At 37.9% G+C, this 22,723-nt stretch overlaps 2 non-coding genes across 2 annotated transcripts; both read left to right on the top strand.

Moving 5' to 3' along the window:
- The first annotated feature begins 2,651 nt into the window (after positions 1–2,651).
- Positions 2,652–2,723, top strand: Trnaf-gaa. Its single transcript has one exon. It is a non-coding gene; the product is annotated as a tRNA-Phe (tRNA).
- Positions 2,724–13,571: 10,848 nt separating this feature from the next.
- On the top strand, positions 13,572–13,643 carry Trnaf-gaa. Its single transcript has one exon. It is a non-coding gene; the product is annotated as a tRNA-Phe (tRNA).
- Positions 13,644–22,723: the final 9,080 nt, after the last annotated feature.

Below are 22,723 nucleotides of genomic sequence, written 5' to 3'. Positions count from 1 at the left end.
AGTCGAGGACATTGTAGTTGTTCATTTTAACCCAAAATGCAGAAAATTTTTTTTTAATTTGTTTGGGGGGAAGGTTTTAAGGACCTCATCATGTAAGTCGAGGACATCGTATTGCCAATTTGAAGTTGGTGTGCACACACAGACAGACAGACAGACACACACCATACCATTTTATTATTAAGAAATACAATGTCTCGAATGTTTAATTCATATTTAGACACATGCACTCCCATCTTCCTGTTCATTCTCTTATAATATGGAGAATCCAAGTTAACTTTTGGGAAATTGAATTCGAATTCATCTTTAGTTGAATTTAAAACATTTACTGTTAGTTTCGGGAGTGTATTGAAGTTCAGCTGCCTCTACATCAGTATTTCCTGAAACAGTATTGAATCCAGGAATTCCACGATATCTCTCAAAGGGGCTAACGCCTGCAAAAAATTTAAAACAAATAATTCACCTGTAGATGAATGAGGTGTTTGATTGTACAAAAATACAGTCTTTCTTATGTGTTTTTACCCACTCTTTGGTGTCATCCAAACTCATATTTTTGAAAGGCTCCTGTGACCGTCTGATTAAATCGTTCAACAATTCCCTGACTCTGGGGATTGTTTGGTCTTCCATGTATTTGTCGAACACAAAACTCTTCACATACTTTTGTCACATGAGAATTTTTGAATTCTGTTCCGTTGTCTGATTGGAGAAACTTGCAGGGACCAAAATCCATAAAAATATCATTCAGATTATTCGCCACCTCTACTCCACTTATTTTTAAGATTCCTTGTAAATGCATATTTCGAATATACGTCTATTATAGACATTAACCAAGAAAAATCATTGTTTTCATTTTAAATCTACAAAATAAGTTAATTTTATACCGTTTAAGATCAATTAAATCTACTTGAAATCTTTCATTAGGTAAATCAGCAACAATATGAATTAAATCATCATATTGTTTTTAGTGGAACTGAAAATTTGCAGATATTGCATTCTTTAACAACTTGGCGAATGATCTCTCTTCTCAATATAAAAAATCTTCGCCTACATAAGGCTTCCAAAGCATTATGTCCGCAATGATTAGCTTCATGAATCTCACGTGCAATTAATTTCATCTCTTCTAAGCTCGTGGAAGCAATTACGAGCTTGTGTAGGCCGTTTACATCTTTAAGATATAGTTTCCCCTCTTTAATTAGGAAATTTCTGCTTTCTTTTTGAGTCGATACTTCTTATGTGTGGGAAGATCGACCTCCTCATTATTGAGTATAGATCTCAGGAAATTATATCATCTTGATCTTTTACAAACAAACGCTGGCCTGACATGAAAAGTGTAGACAAATTTATGCTAGCGTGGATAATATTTTATCTGGGTGAGTATGTTACGCCGGCAAAAATTATTTACATCTTGTATGAATAAAATAAATTAAATGTGAATAGCGTAAAGAATAATCCAAATTATTAAAAAAATATGATGATTTTATTTTATAGAAGAATATTCATCAATTAGACTGACAGGTGGATGACAGGTATTACAGGTGTCAAAGTCGCTTGCTGGGCTCGGTCGCGCGCTCGGCTCGCGACATAATATATCAACAAATCAGCGGTGTCTTTCATCTCTCCGAGCGTCGAATAGTCCAACGTGGCATGTGATTCGACAGTTGGTCTCTCGTCAGCTGGGAATGAGAGTGGCCACCAACATATCGCATGTCAATCTCGTTACACAGTGCTCGATACGCAATGATTTGGTCTGGGCTGTCTTGAAACATGAACTCTGATGGTCGAGTGACTGTAAATACGTCCTCTTCTGCACTCTCCCCCAATCCTCGTATAGACCAGTCCTTCTGGTAAATAACTTGTTGTAGATCTTCTCCAACCTAACATTCGAAAACATCCACAACCTCGACAACACAATCAGGATCACCATTCCAACGAATGGACCACAGACAATTCTTTTCGTGGAATACTCTACACATTCTCAAAGTAGAAGTACCGATAGAGGACTGCATGAACCAACAACGGTGACAACAATCCCAAGAAGTCTCCTAACTTGACATTGTTAGGGTTGTGCATCCCACAAATAACTGAATAACTTCCCGTAATGTCATAATACAGTCGTGTGTGCTCGTCAATACATAATCATACTCAATCCTCTCATCCTCCACCCACAACAAGGAGGGGTCACTTGGTCAACTGGTCTTGATGATAATTCTTCTTTGTCCTCAAATTCTCATCGTCCTCATATGAGGGGTATGACACGTGTGTTACATTTAGATTCTACAAATCAATTTTACAACACGGAGGATGGCAACGTCGACGGTAGTTGTCGATAGCTCTTTCCATTCACATCTACCACTCACTCAAGTCAAACAACCTTTTTAAACTAGAACAAACAGATCCACTCGATCTTCACATTGTACAAAAATACTTTAACTGGTCGAGCAATGAGGGATACATACTATACATATATGTAAAGACATCACCACAATATTACCTCCACATTACTCAACAGTCAGCTCTATGATATTATTCCCTCCTTGTAAAAGGACTGATTTTATAAAGTTGTCGTACTCCTTTTGATCGACCAGGACGTTCTTAACCTATCACCAGGATAATTTCATAGTATGTATCGTTAAAACTAAAACGATTTTAAAAAAGCCCAAGTAGCTCAGTGGGAGAGCGTTAGACTGAAGATCTAAAGGTCGTTGGTTCAATTCCGACCTTGGGCATTTTTGATTTGTTTGATAAAGTCTTTATAGTGTTTAATTTTCTATTAAAAATTACGTGACAGTATAATTAAAAGATAGTATAATTCACTTCCATTCACTATAAAACAATTTTGTCTTAAAAAAAAAATTTAATGATTGTTTACGATCAAGCAACGCCGAATGATCAGTTTTAATGATTAAACATCTGAATTTGGATTCGGAGCTATTCTGTAGTTATTTTCAATTTCAGACTTATTTTCTTAAAAATATATTAAAAAATCCATGTTTTTCTCCTCTTGAATGCTCTCCAATGTCTCCTAAACACGGCAGATTAAATGTTTTCTTGGTAGCTTTTTCAATTCTAAGAGTGTCTTGGTGGTTAGTACTACTTTGAGACAATTCCGTTTTAAGTAAGTATTGAGGGATTATTCTCACTTTCCACCATGAACAATTCCCAATGCACTTGCAAACATGCAATATTATTATATTTTCTGACAAATTTTAGACATAAAGATGGACAATCCCCTTTATTAAAAAAGAAACTAATTAACTAAGTAATTTTGCTAACTAAGTCCAGAGCCTTCGAAGTGAGCAGAAGGTGGCACTCCACGCACCTCCTCCCCTTCTTCCTCCTCTTCTGGCACTGTAGACCTTCGAGAAGGTGCAGTCCAGCGCCTCTTGCTGACTAAACGTCAGGAAAGGGCTGGATCGGCGAGCATCAAACGAGACACTTTCCAGAGTCCTCTTAAGAACAGTTGACTGTATATAAGCCTGTAGAGACTTATCTACCCCCAACTGTCTTAAGTACCGCTTGTGGTATTTGGTGACCAGTCCATCCCATGTCATCACACACGGGATGACATGGACTTTGCACTGGTGCATCAGTCCTAGCTCGTTTGCAAGGAGGTCATACTTCCTCCTTTTCTCCACTTCCACTATCTGCAAACGGTCTAGGCACGTGATGCCCACCTCCACGATAACAATCTCCCCGGTGACCTTATCGTGGACCACAATGTCGGGTCTGTTGTGCTGGACAACAATCGAGGTGCGTATGGGGGTATCCACCTTAAAAGATGGACATAAGTAGATCTTCACTATACTTCGAACGTATAGTTTGAGTACCAGAATATGTCATTCTCGTACTTTTTCTCAGTCAAATTCAAAGTTATGACAACAGCTTCTAGTGTTGTTAGTTGCAGGATAAATTTGCAATTGTTAACTGGCATCACTGCTTTTTCAATCAAGTGCATGTCTGACCCTGAGGTTACTCACTTAATGTGCAGATTACTTGACTCAGCTTATATTTAGAAAATCAGTAGGGTGAAACTAATTCAGGTCAAAACTCGCTTATTTATTTTATTTATTAACCCCCAACTGCAAAACAAACCCAGCACAAACAGTCACAGCTAACTAATCGAATGAAGAAGCCATGAAAGACTGGCCGAATTTAAGCAGAGAAATAAAAGTTGCAGGTTTATTGCCGAATCACCACAAGTCGTTTTTATGTTGTGAAATGTGACTTGTCTTCGTTTTTTGACTCGATTGGCCGGGATAGACTCCTGAAGGTGTTGGAAAGGGAAATAATCTCTAATTTGGGGGACTCGAGTGAATCCGCCATTATTTTCGAGAAGCACAAGGCAACCCTCGAACACACTCTCTTCCAGTCAGTCGTGACGGTAGGCCGGTTGTTGTGATGAAAGGTCTCCAACTGGGCGTGTCACACCACCAGAGGGGTCTTCCAGGGCTCGATTGTGGCCAAGTTGTTGGGGGATTTGTACCTCCGTGACTTGGAGAGCAATCTGAGTATGTCCTCTCAACATCAGATTTTGCTACGGCACGTGGATGATAGTCTCTTTGTGTCAACTGGACTTGATTCTGCCCGTGTGTTCATCGAGGAATACGTCGAATGTGCTCACTCTGTGTGACCCTTAGTGCTCAAAGTGTATGCCCTCTCACTCAACCTACACAAATCATGTGCTAATTTCCATCATCCCACTTTGCCCTATTGTGGTTGACTTGTGTTGTGAATGCAGAGGCCATGTCCTGGTATGGACACTCTCTCCACTCCCCCGACCTCCTCTTCTCTCTCGACATTCCCGACGACTCCTCTCCATTGCTAAGGGCAGCACGCAGAGTATTGGCAAAGTCGTCAGGTCTCTCTTGGGTCCCTCCGTCGTGTTATACTTATTTGATCCTCGGGTGACATTATATTAATTCAGGCCAGATTGTGACATCTGTGTCTCGAATGACCAATTTATATGAATTGAGTGTCATTGCCAGTGTCAAGGTGTTCTACTCCTTTGTCCGTGCTGTCGATAAACGGGCTGTTTATGCCCGTCTTGAATGTTTGTGGTCTTTATAAGTGTAGGGATGGTTGGGGTGGTCAGTCGTGTTCTCTACACTGCTGTCAATGTACTTTGTCTGTATTTGTTGTAGAAGGTCAATGGGGCACTGTCTCGCGCTGTCGTGTCTTGTTGTTCATGTTGTCCTAGTTGACAGGGTTGTTGCACTGGCCTTTGGCTTTGTCTTCCGAGTCAAGCTGAGCAGACATAGAAAGATCATTGCCAAGACTCGACGAATTGCTCGACGTTTACAATGCCACGTAAAACATTTCGTTTACACTCAGGCGTCGGTCGAAGGCTGGGACTGTGATGAATGTCGACACTTGTTTTTGAGGTCTGACATGTCTTTTCCTTCGACCTTCTAATCTTTGTGATTCACATTTCTCGTAGAAAAAAACGGTTTTTCAAATACAAATTTTTTTTTATGACTGTAACACTTACAAAATTGAAACGTTAGTGTCGACGATTATTAAATAAGATCTATTCGGCGTACTTTCGATCAATTCTCGAATATCTTTAAGTGATTGCAAATTCCATTAATCATTTCCACAAGATTTTGTTTATTTCAGAAGAATTCGATTCCAATTTGTGTTTTATGCTCCACACTCCTCCCATTGGGAACCCATTCGAGAAGTATCTTCGTTCAAAATTGTTTTGTAATTTTACTCGAACGTCAGGAAACTAATTCCTGCTGAAATTTTAAATCGGATAAGTTCATTTTTAGCGGATTAAAATGGGTTATTTGTTAATATACAGTAGTTAGTAATGCACGTTCGGTTTCGCTTGTGCCATGTTTTTTGTTCGTCCACTTCAGTTGTAGAAATACAAAAAAGGTGGAATCTACGACTTGGACAAGACAGTGTAAATCTTCAAACAGACTCTAAGGTCCTGAGTCAGAGGCTCGGAGGTCACGAGGAATTTATTTTGCTTGTTTCCAGTCGCCCTGTAGTCAAGTCGATGGAGAATGTGGCGTACCTCTTTGTGTCATCACTCATATCCTCCATAGACGTCATCTTTTACCCTATTTCCCCGTTGAGTTCCGAGTCCTGTCAACACCCTCGCCAACTCAACCCCCGCCGGAGTATTCATCTGTATAAAAATGACACATCATTTATTTCTGCAGACAGAGGCATATTCATTCAGTATTCGTACTGTCAAAGGATGCATCGTGCGGTTTAAAAACATAGAATTTATTCTGTCTTCTCTGTCAAAGGTTTTTTCGTAAAAATTAGGCCGGACCCCAACCTTCTGAGATCTTTAAGAAACACTAGCTTCCCATAAAAATTGTCGTCCCGCAGTGTTATCCACACATCATACCTTCTCAATATAGCAAAGGTTTCTGAAGGCATGTTTTCATAGATTTTCATTATTTGAGGTACTTTTAACTTTTACCAGAACGACACTTTTTATATTGGTTTGGCATTCCACGTTTAAATTATTTTCATGACAGTTTGCACACAACTGGGCAATAAAAAAGTGTTCTTTGGCACACTAAAAGTCTTGCTTGTTTGATTAGTCCACGACAATGTGCATCTGATAGACCACAGATTCCCCTCTTGTGTTATTCACATACACATTTAGGTTATCCTTGACTATTTTCCTCATTATTCTTTATTATAGTTCTATTTGTCCAGATTGAGTATTTCCCCCATCAATCTGTGCACAAGGGGTCCATACTGTTCTATTTGCTGTTCTTGGTGGCTCTTCATTGGGTAGTGGGGTCCCTTTCGAGTGACCGAGAATCACGTCGTAGAGCCGAGTGGTGGCTTTGTAGGAGACGTCAAAAATGATAAGAACGTCCATAAGTGACCAGAAAACGATTTTATAGTTGTCAAAAACTAATAGTCGCAGTTTGAGTGATTTGTGAGTAATGGAGGAGTAAAAAATAAGCACTGAAGACGACTTATTCTCCGTGAATGAGAAGGGTCCTTTTCCAACAGCTCATACCGTTGATTGCCGTAGATCCCCGAGTTTTTGTCCTCAGGCAAGTGGAGAACAAAGTACTTCTTTGTAGACCGAGAGTCGTACTGTCGTGGACAGTGAGAGGAGTAGTGGGAGTATAGTCTATCTATTAGTCCAAATAATAACTTGTGACGTCACACTGAAGGGATACTTTATATTCAAATTATTCTCTATTTGGGATACATGGGATTCGATTTGCCTATCTCATTTTTTATTTGTGGAATTTTAGTAAATATATATTCCCATAATGGCCGAGAGTGATGTGGACTGCATAAAACCAAAATCAAGAAAATGTAAATTGACTCTTAAAATTAAAAGTGAATTTAATCTGCGAAGCACTGTCCAATGATGTCCCAATGCTCAAAAACCCGAGATGTAGTGCCAATGCTGAAGACTCAGTCAAGACATTAGTCCAAACACTGCGGGCTACTCTTAAGATTCCTTCTACCGACCAGCTAGTATTTCATATCCCCCATTCATAGCAATTGTATGTCAACAAGTCTTTCTCCCCCTCTCTCTACTCCCTCCTCGGTGACTTATACGACGTCATTTCTTAACTTTTAATTTCCAGTGCTTTGCAGTGAACGACATTCTTTATCTCAGCTACAGCAAGAAGCCTGTCTATGGATAGTCATTTTTGATTTTAAATCATTTTAATGCATTCCCGATTTGTCATGATTAGCACGTCCAGGAGGCGGCAACCTTTAAAGAGAGACAAACCCGAGTCTTCAAAAGACCCACAAAAGTCACGAAGTATAACGTTTTGTGTCACGCTTGTATTCTACTGATCATGAACACTCTTTGAAGATAAATTATTTCATTTTTGATGTTATAATAAACGTTTTTTTATGTATTTCTCGTCTGTGAACTACTTACTTGGTCAATCTCCTGAGTTTTTTCATAACCCCAAAGTTGCACATCATAGGTGGCAACTCAAGCAAAAACAAGTCATAACAAGCTAATCGAAGGCAGAGACAGAGTGAAGGAGTCGTGTGTGCCGATAGACCTCAAAATCTTCATTACAGTTTTCCATATTAGAGGTGGGGAAATGCCCAGTTCCTATTTCTGGCACCCTGGTCGGGGTATGTTTTAGTAACTCGCCCGGTCTACCATCATAGCCCGCTGACCGATTGTCTTTAATGCATTGATTAGTTTCAACGTTGTACGAACACATAGACTAGGGCTAGCTGGCATGTTTAAAAATGAGTAGTTTCCCTCTGACCCGTGCTTGGGCGAAATCTTATTTTTTGAACAGCTGGTTGCCACTGTGAGGATTGGAATCTGCCTACTTCTCGGTTCACCTGTATCGGCCAAACATAGTAGTAATTTTTCTCTTTACTGCTTCGATTCCAAAGTATCATCTAAATTTCAATCTGAGAACTGTCAGGTGTGGTCACTGTCAGTTATCGTTCTCATAACTTCTGAGTCGGAACAATTTCTTTAATGCGATTGGGAGGTAATATAGGGGATTTGATGTATATACACACACCTGTCATCTTGGATCGCTTGGTCCTGACCCAAGTGGTTTTATGCTTTGCAGGGTGTCATGTTTTCTCCTACAAACGTCGTTATGTCCTGTCAACCCAGCTTTAGCATGTCAATTACCACAGATAAACGTCATTGAAGAATTATTAACTCGGATGTATGTTTTCGCGAGGATTTTGTAAAATTCGTCCAGTTCATCAATTGGAGCCTAAACAATGATAACAGTCATCATGGATTTCTTTGTAGATAATAAAAGTAGTAGGATAACAGGAACACGGTCATTGATTTTCCATACTTGATGCAATTAGTAGGTTAATAGCAAAATCATGACCGTAGTGGTGATTGTCAGACGGTGTGATACTGTGTCTCAGGTACAGGGTAGGTTGCTAGGTCTTTCCCCATGCACATCTCTTATGTCAAAATAATTTTCAGAAAGTGTAAAAACACCTCAACACTAAAGTTTAAAATCATTACTGGCTACGTATGGAAATTCTTGAGATTTCAGGAGAAAACATTGCCTAACCCAACTTCATTTGTTTATCGGAAAGGTTTTTTCATTGGTAATGTTAAATCAGCGAAGGTAGGGAGTCCCATTTTAACAATCCCCGTCTACAACCTCACTGACAATGAAAAATTGAGGCGAGTAGACTTAGCAGCTGGAATCTAATTTCCATCAATTCTGGCATATTGCGCCAGACCACACCCACGCAGAGTAAAAAGAAAAAATGATTTATTATTGTGAACTGAAAATAAGATCATACTTAGAACGATGTGGTAAAGAGTACTTGGAATAGACACTCTTAGTAATTAACAAGGGAATGCCTTTGGCAGTCAATGCCACCCGATTGGACTGATGTGCCAACCCAAAGTCTTCGAATGAGGTCGGCCTCTTCTTCCCGTGTCGCGACAGAATAAAGCCCATAATGTAGCCCGTCATAAACGCGTCGAAACCAGCCCGATGTGCCCCAAGACTGTCGGACAACCCACCGGTCTCCTCTCCATCTTCCTCATCTCCCACAACCCCGAACAACTCCTGGTCTATTGCCAGGTCGATGTTGTGAGATTTCGAACATTTCGAATTTCCCGCGCTACACCAGCCGTGATTCTGCCAATTTATAAACAGAACGGACGGAGAATTGCTTGCAGATTGGACTCTTCTTGCACGTGGAAACATAACTGTCCGCGGAATGTTCGAAGCGACACAAAATTTGGTTGACGGACAAAGAATTAGGGGGATAAGTCGGGAATGTCAAAACCAGCCCTCTTTTCCCCCCATCGCAATATTCCATGTTGAGTCTCTGACTACGAATAAGAGGAACAACGACCATTTCCTGAAAAGGTATGCCAGGAATGAGACACCCCAGTGAAGGACATGCACAGCCAAGTATTTCGTGTCATAAACACCACCAGAAAATATTTGTGTCAAGTCCGCGACGAAGGTGGAATGTTTGGGGGGTAGTTGTGCATAAAAGTGATGATACATGAACATAATGTCAATAAATCCGTTGTGGAGGACAACCGGCTTCCTTGCCCTCACAATTTGGCCAAAAAGGACCCGAACTGGATTGGGAGTGCCCTTAAATGAGCACAACACTCCCACCTGGTCATTCCCAGCATGGTAGGGTATTCCGTGGGAGTACTGCTGGTTGAAGTCGAATCCGTGGCTGGTCAGGAACTGGAGGGAGGAGGGGTCGACCACGTAGAGGTCTTGGGAGAGGAGGGACAGGTTGAATGTCTGCACGAGGAAGCTTTGGATTCCGTCGTTGAGTGTTTTCAGATGAGTGAAGGCGGATATTCCCAGAGAGAGGACTGCACGTGTCTTTACTATTTCGGAGAACTTTAAATATCGTTCTTCCATATCTCTAAAAATAGTTTTGTGGGTTAAACTGGCATTTTAAAACATGTTGTTGGCCGAGGCCACTCAATTCCTATCAAATTAATGGAATGAAGGACTAGATCGAAGGCGAGGAATGAAGAGGTTTGGATTGCTTGGATTATGGCGGGAGTGAGTGCCTCAAAATTATTCTTTGTTATGTCGATGACTGGTAGTGCCCGAATGTCGGAGGTCATATGTTTGACACACGTGAATAGAGTTTGCAGCTATAAAATTAATAATATTTTAAATAATAAAAATATTAAATAAATATTTTCTAAACAGTTTTTTAATATAATTTTGACGTTTTTATAAGGAAACAAGTAAAGTGAAATATTTTAGTTTATGCATATTTTAATTGTAGTATAATTAAATTAAAAATAAATCAAAAATATATTTTAAAATAAAAATTGATCAACATCACGTTCACTCTTGTTGCATCTAATGGTCACTTTTCGTAGGTATCGTCTAAATAACTTAATTCAAGCCAATCTTCCCAACAACTCGACAAATTAGCAGAAAAGTACACAAAATTACGTCAAACATACAATCCAACAAAAACAACCCTGCCGACTCAGTTATACACCCAAGGCCTCGACCATGAGCAGATATGGCAGCAAATTCAACTCATCAACACCAACTTGATTCCCTCAATCCCCCCTCCCAACCACACACTCTTCCTACAGCCAGAAACCCCGGCCATTGAAGAGTCCACCTCCGACTGCATCTCCAACCAGTCCACCGACCAGGAAATAAAGTGCGAGTCGGACAATTCCCTCTCCGAAGAGGAGGACGAGCAGGCAGCCTTCGAACAGTTCGAAAAGGACGTAGAAGAGGGGTTGAGTTCGGAGGATGACGATTTACTGTACGACACACATTTGGGGGAGGAAATATCCTCGGAAGAGGACACGGCATTCCAGAAGCAGGAAAGACAGGCAGCCACCCCCCGAAACCCCCAAATAGATGTCTAAAATAATAAAGGAGGCGGAGGCCAAGTCACTGGAATGTCCGAAATGGCAAATGAAGGGGGAAGTGACGGCCAGGGCGAGACCGGTCGATTCATTGGTCGAGGAGAATCTAAAATTCGACTACTCCTCCATTCCGGGTTGTCTTGGTGGTGATGACTCAGCCGCCCCCACGACGGTGGAGTCCAACCAGACTTTGGAGGACATGATCATTGAGAGGATCAAAAATAAGGTTTTCGACGACGTGGAGAGGAAGGTGCGGCCAGTGGAGGGGACTGGTGAGTACAGGAAGGAGGCCCCCATTGACCAGGAGAAGAGCAAGAAGAGTTTGGCGGAGATATACGAGGAATCAACTCAGGTGACCAGACAGAGTGTCTCCCAGTCTCAGTCTGAGCAGAAGTTGGTGGAGACACACAACGAATTGAGGTCCTCTCTCAACTCCCTGTTCTCCAAACTGAATGCCCTGTCCAGTTTTTATTACTCTCCTGCGAGTGTTGGTGGAGTGTGGTGTAGTGCAGACACAACCGGAGGCGGTGGTGGTGAATAATATGGCTGCCATGTACGCGGAGGAGAAAGTCCCGATCACAGCGTCTGCGGCCACGGAAATGTTGGCACCTGAGGAAATCACTGTTGGGATTGGGGATTATGTTGGCAGAATAAAAGTAAAAGTGGGCGTGTTGTGGGGAAGGATGAGAGGTCGGCGACGGACAAGAAGAGGGAGAGGAGGAAAAAGAAGATTCGGCAGCATTTTCAGCCAAAGGTGAAGGTCGGGGAGTCTAAGGCTAAACGGGTTGTGGCTGAGGGGGGGAATAGTAAAGCACTCAAGTCGTCTGCAGCGTTATTTTCTGCGATTGAGAATAATAAAGTTGTGAGGGGGTCAAGAGGAAGTCTTCGAATTGTACTTCTCGTAAGAAAATGGCATTGGGCTCTAAAAAGCTCAAACTTTGATGGGAATTATATTTTGAGATATAAATTCATGTATTTTTATAATTGTTTATTGTGGTCTGCAAATGACTGATTTGACTGCCCGATAATGTTTGAGTTAAATTAACATACACAAAAATTGATTGGTAGATAAACATTTTTCCTAAATCTGTTTTCTTAATTCTCGTTTTGTACTCATTGGAGTCTACATGGTCACCCAGTCAATACAGTTCTGTCTATTGACGTAATATATCAACAAATCAGCGGTGTATTCCATCACTCCGAGCGTCGAATAGTCCAACGTGGCATGTGATTCGACAGTTGGGTCTCTTAACAGCTGGGAATGAGAGTGGCCACCAACATATCGCATGTCAATCTCGTCACACAGTGCTCGATACGCAGTGATTTGGCCTCGGCTGTTTCGAAAAATGAACTTTGATGGTCGAGTGACTGTAAATACGTCCTCTTCTGCACTCTCCTCCAATCCTCGTATAGACCAGTCCTTCTGGTAAATAACTTGTTGTAGATCTTCTCCAACCTAACATTCGAAAACATCCACAACCTCGACAACACAATTGGGATCACCATTCCAACGAATGGACCACAGACAATTCTTTTCGTGGAATACTCTACACATTCTCAAAGTAGAAGTACCGATCGAGCACTGCATGAACCAACATCGGTGACAACAATCCCAAGAAGTCTCCTAACTTGACATTGTTAGGGTTGTGCATCCCACAAATAACTGAATAACTTCCCGTAATGTCATAATACAGTCGTGTGTCCTCGTCAATACATAATCATACTCAATCCTCTCATCCTCCACCCACAACAAGGAGGGGTCACTTGGTCAACTGGTCTTGATGATAATTCTTCTTTGTCCTCAAATTCTCATCGTCCTCATATGAGGGGTATGACACGTGTGTTACATTTAGATTCTACAAATCAATTTTACAACACGGAGGATGGCAACGTCGACGGTAGTTGTCGATAGCTCTTTCCATTCACATCTACCACTCACTCAAGTCAAACAACCTTTTTTAACTAGAACAAACAGATCCACTCGATCTTCACATTGTACAAAAATACTTTAACTGGTCGAGCAATGAGGGATACAGACTATACATATATGTAAAGACATCACCACAATATTACCTCCACATTACTCAACAGTCAGCTCTATGATATTATTCCCTCCTTGTAAAAGGACTGATTTTATAAAGTTGTCGTACTCCTTTTGATCGACCAGGACAGTCTTAACCTATCACCAGGATAATTTCATAGTATGTATCGTTAAAACTAAAACGATATTAATTACGCCCAAGTAGCTCAGTGGGAGAGCGTTAGACTGAAGATCTAAAGGTCGTTGGTTCAATTCCGACCTTGGGCATTTTTGATTTGTTTGATAAAGTCTTTATAGTGTTTAATTCTCTATTAAAAATTACGTGACGGTATAACTTATTTCCATTTTGTTAAAGATAAATAAATTTCCTTGGCCATAGTACGTGGAAACTGTGTTTCCATTTACGATGCGGGAATTTAGTTAGTTAATAACTATTTAAATTAATTATAATTTATTGTAAAAAAAAAAAAAAAAAAAAATAAATAAATTAAATGATTGTTTACGATCAAGCAACGCCGAATAGTCAGTTTCAATGATTAAACATCTGAATTTAGATTCGGAGCTATTCTGTAGTTATTTTCAATTTCAAACTTATCTTCATGGAAATATATAGAAAATCCATGTTTTTCTCCTCTTGAATGCTCTCCAATGTCTCCTAAACACGACAGAGTAGATGTTTCCTTGGTTGCTTTTTCAATTCTAAGAGTGTCTTGGTGGTTTAGTACTACTTTGAGACAATTCCGTTTTAAGTAAGTATTGGGGAATTATTCTCACTTTCCACCATGAATAATTGCCAATCCACCTGCAAACATGCAATATTATTGTATGTTCTTACAAATTTTAGACATAAAGATGGACATAAGTAGATCTTCACTATACTTCGAACGTATAGTTTGAGTACCAGAATATGTCATTCTCGTACTTTTTCTCAGTCAAATTCAAAGTTATGACAACAGCTTCTAGTGTTGTTAGGTGCAGGATAAATTTGCAATTGTTAACTGGCATCACTGCTTTTTCAATCAAGTGCATGTCTGACCCTGAGGTTACTCACTTAATGTGCAGAATTACTGTGACTCAGCTTATATTTAGAAAATCAGTAGGGTGAAACTAATTCAGGTCAAAACTCAGCTTATTTATTTTTATTTATTAACCCCCAAGCTTGCAAAACAAACCCAGCACAAACAGTCACAGCTAACTAATCGAATGAAGAAGCCAATGAAAGAAGGAACTGTCTGTGCCGATCAGCATTAGCCTCCAAATCTTCTACGGAGTGGATGGGACAATGCAAAATACTCCAAAACTCAGCTTATATTTACTGTTAGTGAATGAACAATCCTAAACCTTTAATCTATTCTTCGCAATAATAAGAGCCAACATCGAGGATTAAAAAATTCCGCCATTATGTACACATGGATGTCACCAGCCAAGTATCGCTGTAATAAACTTTTTTGACTAAGCTTATAAAAATAAAAGCATTGATAGGGTACGCTTTTGTTTTCCATTTGGGCTCACTTTTGAACATCTGGGTTATTTAACCGTTGTAGCACTCTCAATTTGACAGGCAGGTAACAATCAACAACTCATTGGGCCATTAAGTTTCAAAGCCAGTTAATTTGACAGATAAGTCGTTATACACGTCATGTATGGTCATCTTCGAGTCGTCATAATCAACTTGCACTTGTTATGGTATCCTTTGGGGTATGGTCCACTCGCAGCCATGAATACCATAATTAGTCCACTTGATACTATACGTGTGCTTTCAATTATGTATCTCACGTGTTTGAAAATACTATGCGCCTATTCTGAGGACAGATCATTCTCTTTATAACCAGTCGTCTCATTTGTGATCCAAATTCATTTACAGAAATCAGGTTTCTTTCTTTAATGAGTAGGCTTGTGTGTCCACTTGTTGCACAAAATCGAACAACCTCATCCATCGGTAGTAACGACGGGTGAATCCTTCTCAGTACCCGGGAGACTAGAATCGAACCAATAGCAATAAATATTATGCTGGTTAATAATATTTTGACAAGTAATAGGAATTGATATTTCTATACCATTTACAACTCTAACAAATTCAAAATAAATAAGTCAAACTACTAAGTAAAGTCAACAAACTAATAAATTCTCCCAGCGAGACGGAGGGAACAGCTGTTGCCACGCATGACAGCCAGCAGGATCCTCTGAATGAGGAAGTAAATTCCCTAGGTCCTTGACCGCGAAGAACAAAGATGTCCCAGTTTCTTTAGGGAGTACGACTCTATTTTGCAAGTACGAAATTTAATTTGCGGTCAGTAAACTCATTCCTGCAAGTAAGAAATGATTTTTGCGGTTAAGAAAATCGATTTTGCTAGTAGGAATATTACTGGTTTAGGCAACTTATTAATGAATGTGATGCATCATGAGTTACACATCTAACATTCGTAATTGATAATGCTCCTATTCACAGTCAATTTGAGTCTGTAATAAATCCAGGAGAAAATAGTGAATTATTAAGACTAGCGCCATATTTTTATTTAATCAACCCAATAGAGCTTGCTTGGAGTTCATTCAAAGCTGAAGTAAAGAAAAGAATTCGTGAAAATATGGATATAATTATAAATGGCCATCATACGCGGAAATTGCCAGTCGATCCGCTGCGCATTTTAACTCTTTTCGCTTATCTTAATAATAAAAATTTAGGATTTAAAAAAAAAAAATTATAAATTATAAAAAAACTGCAGAGGGACTGTCAATAACCGAATTCAGAATGAGAATCTTGGAAAGGATTGCAATTGAGGCAAAAGAAGTATTAACTCCACAAAGTTTAATGGAATTCTCGAATCATGAGGAGAGATATTACCCCTCAGTTATTCGATGTGAAGATTTAACTGACAATTCTTTTTGTAATAAAAATTTTCTTGCAAAATAGAATTTCTCACTTGCAAAATTGGTTTTCATGACCGCAAATTTAATTTCTTGATTGGAAAATCGATTTTCCCAGCCGCAAAATTCATTTACTATTTGCAAAAATGATTTTCCTAACCGCAACCGGAAACCGGATTTCTTCATTGCAAAATTGACATTCTTGACTGCAAATTTAATTTCCAGATTGCAAAATGATGTTTCTCAGCAGCAAAATTGACTTGTAAATGGTATAGTTTGTCACTAATATTCCAACCTAAAAAATAGAGATATTAAACTATCGGGAATGACAATTTTAGGAACATAGATATTTCAATGACATTTTTCTTTATAGAACTATACGATTAATTAAAACCATTTATTCAAAATAAAGCGTGAAGTTAAATAGTTAGATTAATAAAATTTTCAATTTACTGGTCTGGGCCTCCCTGAACAATCCTCGTGCTAGTATTTTGTCCTTCCTCGGAGTATTCGTTTTCTGTAACCTCATAATGTCTACTCTTTATCGAGTTAGCTCCACTTCAGTTCACACGTCGAGGCAGTGGCTCAGCGCGGAGATTACGAAAGTTCGATTGATATATTTAATAGCATTGAGAATTCTGTCCACCATAGTTCCTAAATGTGATCAAATGATTTAGAATCCTGGATTCTTCAATTTGAGGGTGGAAGTGCACTTGTGACAATCTGAAGTCTTCAATGGCCCGGATATGTCTTTTACAATATTCCAGGAACCTGCAAATTTGGTAGTCTGTACTGGGGACTCGGGCAAAAAAATTTAGACCTCCCATTCATTCTTTAGTCTAATATAATGCATTTTACTAATTTTTCTAATGATTCATTTCGGTATTCACGCAATTTCTACTATCGTTTTTGATTGAGTGAGAATTCTTAATTTCTTTTGATTTTATTTATCTTAAATTTTCGAAACATGTGCCCATCTGAAAAGTCTTATATGCAATTGAAAAAAAATAAAAATAATTCGATTGAGAACAAACAAACTAAACTGAGATAATTTTCCAGGTCACTCATTTTTGAGAAAAAATAATTAAAATTAAAAAAACTCAAGAGTTTACTTTCCGAGAATTAAAATTTAAATAAATTGACATATCATACAATAAAAAAATTCAAGAAATTGGAAAACCATTTTCTTGCGTCCACTGTATTTTCCCAGTTATGAAAAATAGTTTGAGAAAACTGGCACTCTTTATTTATATTTGACAAGTATGGTTTGTTTGTACAAAAATTTATACCAGAGATCGGTAAATAGCGGCGGCCCGTAAAGAATAACAAATGGCCCACGAACAAAATTTTAATACTAAAGGTAATTTACCAGCCGAGAAATTTTACTAGATAAAATTGGCCCGTGAGCCACTAGTAAAATATTTTTATATTTATTTTAAATTAGTTGTGACAAGCAAGCCGTACTCTATCTATTTTATCGTGTTACACTTTTTACCTATTGATCGATATTTTGACCTATATTCGGACCTTGATATTCAGATGTTCTGTTTTGCTAAAAATGCTGCTCAGAATTCATTAAAAATATCGATAAGTAAAAAAGTGTGTTTCTTATTTGAAAAGCAATACAGTTTGATGGAAGTTTAACAATAACCAAATAAATAAATAAATGGCCTATTATTTATTTTAAAAAAATAAATTCACGTTATAAAAATTACAGCTACGAAAAGATATGAGGAATTTTTTGATTTTTCTTTCTACAAATTATACCGATCTTTATAAATTATTATTATTATTTAATCCTGGGAACACAGGAAAGAGGAATAGTAATCGTCTAATTAAGTGACCCCGGTGTCAGTGCGTCTCCTTTTATCTCTTCCTTGTCTCGACTTCCAAAAGGGGGATGGTTTTTTCTCAAATTTCCTACCATACTTCTCATAGGCAAGATATTCCTCTTCAAGGGGACCTCCGGTAGATCTTGCCATCGTTAAGAAGATGTGCTGTCTTTCTGTAAGATAGTCCATTAATTTTTTGACGTTGAGTGTATTTCTCAATTCCGAAGGCGGCGTCATTTTATCACGTTTCAGTAAAATCCGTAAGCACTGGTTCTGTACGACTTCCAGTTTATTTTGTGCGGATATTGACAATGGCGTGATTCACGACGCACATGCGTGTTCAATTGTAGGCAGTATATATTGTTTGTATAATAATTCGAAATGAGGAATAGAATATACTGGAGATCTGGCAAAAGCTTTGAGAATTCCGATCTTCTTTTGGATTTGTGAAGCCACTGACTTCATTTGATTTTTGAACGTCATTAGTGGGTCGAATGTAACCCCAATGATTGAAGGGTTCCTTTTAACTGGGATTAGTTGTCCATCCCAAGTTATTTTTGGGTCCAGTGCTGTATGTTTCCTGTATGAAGAGATAATCGTAGTGCTTGATTTCCCAAGTGATATCTTCATTCGGTTTTGGAGAAACCATGGGTTCATAAGGTCTTGGAATCTTCATGAATATGAAAACATTTATGGAATTTGGATTAGAATTTTCATCACGTTTTATGAATTTGAGAATAAAATGTTTATACGGTCAAACCTCTATTGCTCGTAACATTTTTTCAAAAAAATGAAAGTTTCTAAAGAAACCTCTATTCCTCACCAAATTCTAAATCTCGCCACTATTTTTTATTATTAACAAAAGTTTTGGGTTACAAAATGGACTTTTTGGGGGTTCAACTAATGAAAGAAAAAATACTTGATAGTGATTATCGTTTCTCAAGCATAAAACGCCTATTTAATCTAACATACAGTATGGTCCAAAAATAGTACACCCCTTGTTTTTTCTGACGAAAAAATCCATTTTCGGTACTAATAATTAATTATCTGAACTTTTTTTTTGCAATTTAGTTTTTTTTAAGTCTGAGTTTAATTTTTAATTTTTTTAAGACCAAAATTCAATTTATTTAACATTTATTAACAAAAACGTAAAAACTGCCGGCTCATAAATAGTACACACCCTAACAAATTCAACATCTGTTGTGCTTTAAAAATACCTAATAAAGTTTATTTAATATACAAAAATATTTTATTTTTAGTTTATGTTCTTTTATTTTTTAAAGTAATTATTTAATTATCTTATTATCAGATTTTTTTTATTTTGATGTCAAATGTTTCGATTTTTCTTTTTAAATAGCTCCACATGTTTTCATTGGATTTAATCTGGCAAATTTTTTTTTTCTGTCAAAAAACTTTTAGTCTTCTTTGCAGTATGCTTCGGATCGTTATCTTGTTGGAAATTCGGATTTTCTGAATGATCGTTGATAAAGGGCATCATTTTTTTCTCAAGTATATTAATGTACATGTCTGCATTCATGATTCCATTTATGGTATAAAGTTCACCAGGTCCTTTGAAGCTCATAATCCACATATCTTTATATTTCCGCCGCCATGTTTCATTGTAGATACTATGCTTTTGGATTTAGTGCACCGCCATTTTTGCGCCACATATGCTTAATCCATTTGATCTGAACAAATTGATTTTGGTCTCATTTGACCACAGAATTCTATTCCAAAAATCCATATTTTTGCCTACATATTTTTTTGCAAATTGTAAACGGTTTCTTTTGTACCTTTTTACAATAACGGTTTTTCTCGAAGTATCAGCCATATAAATTGCATTCATGTAGTCTCCTTTTTTATTGTAATTTTTATATTTTAATAACAGAATAAGATTCCAATTGTTTTGCAATTGCAGATGAAGAGATTCTTGGATTTTTTTCAGCAGAACGTCTGATTAGACGGATAGATCTGATAGATAACTTCTTCGGTCTCCCTCTTTCTCGATTTAAAATGCCGTTTATTATTCCGTTTTTCGGTATTTTTGTACAATCTTAGCAACGGTGTTCTTGCTAATCTCAAGTTTTTTGGCAATTTTTTTGTATCCATAGTTGTCCTCGTGTATGGAAATAATACGATTTTTAATATCTGAAGAGAGATCAACATTACGAAAGTTCATGTTAATTATTTTGACAATAAGATAATTATTTAGTTAAATAATTACTTTAAAAAAATAAAAAACATAAACTAAAAATAAAAATATTTTTGTATATTAAATAAAACTTTATTAGGTATTTAAAGCACAACAATGTTGAATTTGTTAAGGTGTACTATTTATGGACCGAGAATAGTTGTTGTGGTGTTGTGCATGTCCGTTCCTAATGATATGAGGAAATCGAATCCTAGGGGCCTTCCTGCGAAAAAGGATAAAAATAACATAACAAGTGCAGGAGTGTCGTCTCTGGGGCTGGATAACAGCACAAGGACTAGTATTCATGACAATCCAATTGCTGGGAATCCTACTATCCCAACTAACTTGCATTCCCTTTCGGCCATTATCGATGATGCTATTTGTGTTTCTGAAGCTGAGTGGGTGCCTCAGATTGTTTATGCCACGAAGCAAAGAATTGGGAGACCAAGAGGTGGATGGAACCTTATCCGTGAGAAGTTTAATTCAAATTCTCGAAGAGTGCAAGTCTCAGTCAACTCAAAGAATGGTTAAACCATGAGAGTGGATAATAATTATGGAAGCAATTGCCATCAGAAGCAATTTCTTGAGAGCTCAGAAATTTCCACTTTTAGAAAGTGTCTAGAAGAGTTGATATACAAATTAAGAATATTGAATCGATTCCAAGGGATTCACGTAAACCAACTCCAAAATTCAAAATAAATATTTGAAAACTGATATATTGACAGGATTGAATTCGGCGATATATTATATTACGAAAGATAATCATCCTAATGATATCAATAGCATTTCTGATATTCTATATGCTGCTCAATGTGCGTATTTATCTCTAACCATGAGAGACAAAGCACAGAGCACATGGGTAGAAAATATTGAAAAGAAAATTTCAAAATTATCTGCAGAATTGGAAATTGTTAAGTCCCATTCCAATCAAACACTACCTCCATCTGAAAAGCAAAAGGTAATGGATGTTCTCTGTCGCTATGGGTATAAGAAAACTAAGAAGGTGAGCTGTCGAGGATTCAGATATTATTGCAAGACCTGATTAGGATTAACAATAAGAAAATAGAAGTTCATAATTCAAGGAAGCAATTTCGTAAGGATAATCAGTGCTTTGAATTAAATCGAAAAAGATTCTATCGAGATTTAACAAAGAAAGAGGAAGTGACGCTGTATGGATTTGATGATGAAGAATGTGTCTCTTTTTGGCAAAAAGTCTGGAGCGAGAGAAATGGGAGGCCTCAATCTTATGACGTTGTTGGAAAACGAACTACTTGTGCTGAACATATGCTTCCAGAGTTTACGGAAGAGTTTTTTTGAAATGTTATTAAGTATCTTCCTGACTGGAAGGCATGTGGATGTGATGGGATATATAACTTTTTCATTAAGAAGATGGAGTCATTACATGGATTTCTGTGTCACGATATAACCCGAATAATTAATGGAGAGTACATGCCTGAAAGTTGGTTTTACACTGGAATAACATATTTGATTCCTAAAAAGATGATTGTGAAACCCCGAAGGACTTACGTCCTATAACGTGTATGCCGACATTGTATAACTTGTCACCAAATGTTTTAATGTTAACTGGCTGATTTTGTCGAGGCATTTGGCCTAATTTCAGACAACCAACTTGGAACGAGGAAGTATTGTCAAGGCGCCAAGGAGCAAGCTCTCATTAACCAATGTTTGAACAAGGAGTACGGGAATGGCCTTTATTCTGCTTGGGTCGATGTGAAGAAGCATATGACTCAGTTGATCATGATTTTTTGTTTCACGTTTTGGATTGTTCTGGAATCCCGCTTTGGATCGTAAACTTTGTGAAGAGCGTAGTTAAGAAGTGGGCAGTAAAGCTGCATATGGAAGGTAGAAGAATTGGATCAGTGAAGTTAAACCGAGGAATTTTACAGGGAGACTCATTGTCTCCTTTACTATTTGTTATGGTATTAGATCCTCTAAGCAGGATCCTTAATTCCGTGTTTCCAAAACTTGAAATTAACCAGGAAGATCCCAATATGTTAACATATTCTACTAATCATTTGCTATTTATTGACGATCTAAAAATATTTGCTCTCAAACAACACTTTACTCAAAATGATGGAAGCTGTTAACGGATTTTTTAAAATTGTTGGTTTGGAGATGAATTCAGAAAAATCAGCGTCTAATTTGGAATCATTATCATGTTGTAAGACTATTGACGGAATCAATGGATATCGGTATTTGGGTGTACTTGAAGATGGTGGAAGCAATGTTCTTAAGAATAGAGTTATGGACTCTATCTTTGAGAATGTTAAGAAGAGGATAACTATGCTATCGAAAACAAAACTCAACTCTGTGTGAATCTGTTTCGTGCTATAAATGAATATGCATTGTCACTATATAATTATTATATTGGGCTAATCAATATTGAACCTTCTGAATTGATGATATTGACAGACAAATACGGCAATTGCTTACGTCGC

The sequence above is a fragment of the Octopus sinensis genome, unplaced genomic scaffold, assembly GCF_006345805.1.
Source record: "Octopus sinensis unplaced genomic scaffold, ASM634580v1 Contig14135, whole genome shotgun sequence".
In the NCBI taxonomy this organism is placed as follows: Eukaryota; Metazoa; Mollusca; class Cephalopoda; order Octopoda; family Octopodidae; genus Octopus; species Octopus sinensis.
The sequence above is the reverse complement of the archived record's forward strand: the minus strand, read 5'-3'. Positions and strand labels throughout refer to the sequence as shown.